This window comes from Drosophila tropicalis, unplaced genomic scaffold (assembly GCF_018151085.1).
Source record: "Drosophila tropicalis isolate 14030-0801.00 unplaced genomic scaffold, ASM1815108v1 contig_643, whole genome shotgun sequence".
Classification (NCBI taxonomy): domain Eukaryota; kingdom Metazoa; phylum Arthropoda; class Insecta; order Diptera; family Drosophilidae; genus Drosophila; species Drosophila tropicalis.
This window is the reverse complement of record NW_027173124.1, coordinates 340,683-345,591: the sequence shown is the minus strand read 5'-3', so window position 1 is coordinate 345,591 and position 4,909 is coordinate 340,683.

The window sequence follows — 4,909 nt, the reverse complement described above, 5'->3', positions numbered from 1 at the left end:
TCCTCAATTACCTTAAACTGCTGGACATAGTCGTATATCATACTCCCACCCAACGGAGCGAGGTCAATGGGCAAGTGGAACGATTCCACTCGACATTCCTTTAAATCTATAGATGCTTCAAGTCCGAGTTCTCAAGTCTGGCTGTCGATAGGTACAACAATTCAATCCACTCCGTCATCGGGAAAAAGCCAGTTGATATTTTCCTAGACAGAACGGCTAGGATAAATTATCAAGGCTTGACGGATTTTAGGCGTAACACTTTAGAGGATATAAGCGGCCTTTTACAAGCGAAACAGGAGGCGGTTATCCGCAGGCGGAATAAAGGAAAAAAGAAACAGGTTGAATACAAACAAGGGGAAGAAATCTTTGTCAGAAACAAACAGATTAAGGGAAAAGAGAAAAACCTATTCAATATTGAGGAAGTACAGGAGGATAGAAGGGCCACGGTAAAAGCAAAGACGGGCAAGGTATTTCACAAGGCCCATCTGAAATCTAAAACAAAAGAATGAGTAGATAGGAAATCGCCCCACCTCATCAACCCATTTCCATAAAGACGATAATATAAAATAAAAAAAAAAAGAAAATACAAGTAAGAAAAGAAGCAGGAAAAAAATATACAAAAAAAAAAAACAAACCAAAAAAAATTGAGGAATATTTAAGAATTAAGAAAGCACTCTTCACGAACCAGGTGGAAACCAATACCAATACTTAGCCTTAAGAAAATTTATATTAAAAACATTACTAACCCTCTTCGTCTTCAAGGATGGCAATGGTGATGTTGCAGCAGGCAAGTTCTGCCCATTTCTTCAATTATGACTCTCCGGTAATTCCCTTTCAGCAGGGATACGTCTGGCGGGTTAGCAGCGTGTTTCGGCTGATTCACGTCATAAATCTGCTGGAGCTCCAACAGGCAATCCAAACCACTCGGGAGGAATCCACACTGCTATCCGACCAGCGTACAAGGATGATAGCGGACCACTACTTGGATCAGGCTGAAGAGGAGACCTAGGGCAGTGGAATGCCTCGGTTCAGCATGGAAATGGATTGCTGGCTCCCCAGATGCGGCCGACTGGAACGTGGCTCTGAAGACCCAGGATAGTCTTGTTGCGGGCAATAATCAGCAAGTCCGCATCAACGAAAAGCTTTTCGAGGCTACATATCGGGCTCTGGAGGAACTAAATGGGATCATTGGCAAAGTCAACTCGATAGATAGAGACATCCACGCCGCCACTGCGACGTTACATAAGGCCATGATTTTGGCAAAGCAAGTCCATGGGGTGACCAGAGTATGCCAATTAGCCAAGACGGGAGCGGTTAACTCGGACCTGCTAACCGGAAAGGAAGTAGACGATATCCTGAACGAAGTAATGGGACTCCCGTACCAGAACACGTTCGAGGCCATTGAATTCTCCCGCCCAACGGTCATGTCCAATGGGACCTTCCTGCTCTACGTCCTAGCAATTCCCAAGGTGACGGACAGAAAGTACAAGTTACTTCACCTACTCCCCACAGTCCGTGAGGGTCAGAAACTCGTTTTGGATGCCAACCTGATAGCAGTGGACCCAACCGAAACCTATGAGGTCCTTGGAAATTGCAGGCTAAATGAGGAAGGCTGCATCCCAAGGTCATCAAAGGCGGCAATGCACAATGCCATTACCTAAGGGACGCACAGGAATCAGTGACACTGATAGACGAGAGCACGGTGTTCCTCACTGGCTTTAATGGAACAGTGACCACCTCCTCGGGACAACGAAGACTCCAGGGCTCCTTTATTGTCAAACTCCAAAACGAAACAATAACCATCGGAAGGAAGACTTATTCGAGCCAATCTTCTTCTACCCTTACCGCAATGCCTGCGGTTCTCTCCAACGTAACAGCCTCAGTTTACACCCCGACACTGCAATATTTTCTATACAAAATCTAAGAAAACTATACGATGTATCAAGAAAGCTCCAGATATCTCTATTAACAGAGGCCATCGGAACTGCGTGTGTCGGTATCGTGCTATATATTGCCACAAGAGGCCTGGCGATACCAGAAAAGGCCAGTCCGTCACCTGCACCCTAATCTGCGGGACGCAGATCTCTGGAGGGGGAGGAGTTAACACCATGAACTATGCCCACAAACATCAGGCCACTCTGCCCCTCACACAAACTGCCCCTCACACAAACTGCTGGCTGGATACCAACAACATACTATTGAAACTCTTTATACTAAGAACTGAATAAAAGGAATTGTAATGTTTTCTAACTGTCAAGGATTCTTATTTGGGTAAATAACATTTGTAATAAATCCTTACGAAAACGTAAGGTAACTTTCGCATAGCAATGCGAAAGTTAACTTGTATATTTATGTATATGTGGATATGTAATGTGTTATTATTTTTTTTTTTTTAAATATGAAAATATGGAATGGAATTATGCAGAGGTGTGAATGGATCGGATTTCTATATCCAAATTAATAATTTTTTATATTTCTTTTGATGTATCTAGCTGAGATGCCCCAACTTTATAGGGTGTCGCGGGACACAAGAAATGCCTAAGTGTGGCCTTTATATGTGAGAGGGTGGGTCACTTTCTTTTTTGTTTAAAAATCTTTTTTTAATTTGTATTGAAAATTTCTTCTCTTCGTTGGAACCACCTTTCACTCGCGCACACATTTTTCCCAGGAGTGGACTGTATTTGCTTTTTTTTTGGATTTAATTTAGCACTGGATAAATTTGTATAATTTATGTAATGTCACATTCACACACTCTGCTTGCATTTACATATGTAGAATATCACTTTGAATTTAGTAGATTGTGTCAATACATACATACATATGTGTTAATATTTTGGAAATTGCAAAAATATATATACATATATTGGAAATAGGCATATAAATATGGCGCCTTCTATACTTGGCATATATGTATATGCCAAAGTGCGCGAAAAAAATCTTGAAGTGGGCGAACAAATATGGCGCCTTATGTACTGGACACATATGTATATATATATGAAAAAATTGGGGACCAAAATTTTCTCACCTTTGAGGAGGAAATTTTTGCGCGAAAGTAATTTGACTTTGATTAGAAAAATCAAGGGAAACAATTATATGTATGTGGGTATGGGTACGGATGCTGGACGCATGTACATGTACTCATATTCCTATAATTTGGAAAAAATAACTTAGCTTGAAATATGTATGAAATTCCACCGATGCAAAAGGTTCGTGAGGATCTTGGTACTCGGCTCGAAGGAAGGCGGCAGAACTTCCTTCTGGGTGGGGCAGCTAAATGAATTTTCTCCCTTTTTGGTTTTCTTGTGGAAAAAAAGTAGGCACGCAGAACTTTTCTTTTGACTTCTATATTTATGTACTTACAGGTATAGTACAATTAATTCTAGCTTCAACTAAGAGAGGGGAATCAAACCCCGCTTGGAGCGAAGTGTGGGGAGTTCTTTTCGTGGGGAGAGCGATGGGCATCATCGGGAGAGCGGCGCGAGGTGAAAGCTCCCGCCTCCTTTAACCCTTGTGTTGCCCGTTGGGCATAAACAGTGCGGGATATTTTGACGTATAAATATACCAACGCCATGCTTCACATGAAGATTTGGAAAGTTATTGAAAAAATAACTAATAAATGCTTTGAGAGTTGCAACATGAGTATTATTGGATTTGACGTTATTCTCTTGTAGGCATATAATATCCGGAAGGGTCATTATTTGGAAGGCGTAAAGTGGATATTATATGCAGTGGAAAAGGTTTTTTCTATTTAAATATTACTGTCATCCATAGAATCATCTGATGTGATCTTTTATTTTTTTTTAATTTAAATGTGTAGAGGTAGTTGGGTGATTTGTGTTAGAAAGTTCTTAAATTTTGTATGGCCAAGCAGCTGGCAATTTACATTTTATTGGGTTTGTTGGTATATACTCCCGTAGTTTTACCGAATGTCATGCAATATCGATTTTGCTGGGAAGATAGTATAAATCAAATGTAACCAGAATTACTCCGGAGGGTTTAATGCCAGAATCCGTGGTTTTGGTGAATTTGAAAATATCAATGACTTTTTGGGATCGCAGTTCTTTCATAATATCTTCGTTGCAAACGTCGAAGGTACGGAGCGTATATCGTGCCTTTTACTTGGTTTAGAGTTTTATGCATTTTGCATGTGATGTCGCAAATGCCCGGTAAAAAGAAGGTAAGTTGATTAATTTTTCAGTTTTGATTTTTAACCAGCATCAGCAGGTTGCCGTCACGCAAGTTATGATGGAGGAGATGTTATTAGATATTAGGCGAAGGGCGTTGTACACGGCAATGCATTAGAATCTGAGATTTTTTTCTCAAGGGTTATTGTTGAAATTTCGGAGAAGGCCAAGTCGATTTTTGTTTCTTTTTTTTTTTTTGCTGGGCGACTGTCAGAGAGCAACGCAAACTGATTGCTCCTTAGAATAGGGGGCCGAGGGGGAAGCCCCATAGTCTGATAAAACAATCTTTAGTTATAAGAGCTTAAACGCAACTGCACTCACGAAAGAATGAATAAAAGTAAAGTAAAGAAATACCGGTGTAATTCTTTTCCGACCCATGTGGTCTGTTATTATTTACTTTCATACAATTAGACTCTGCTGATACGAAAACTGACGTCTTTCCGCAACGAGAGCTCGTCGAAAACTGAATAATAAACTAACTCTTAGTGTTAGTTAAAAAAAAGTGCACACGGATAATCTTGCAAATAACGGAAGTTTATCTGAAGTTTGTTAAAAATGCGAGCGAGTGAGCAAGATCCTATTAGCTGTCGCAAAGCTGCCAATTTTGTGCCCAACGCCAAAATCTCTTCAACCCGATCTTTTAGCGTTTTCCAACACTGTGATAACATCTGTTTTTAATATGTCTCATAACGTGGTGGAAAATTATTTTCTTTGCCTAAGAAAGA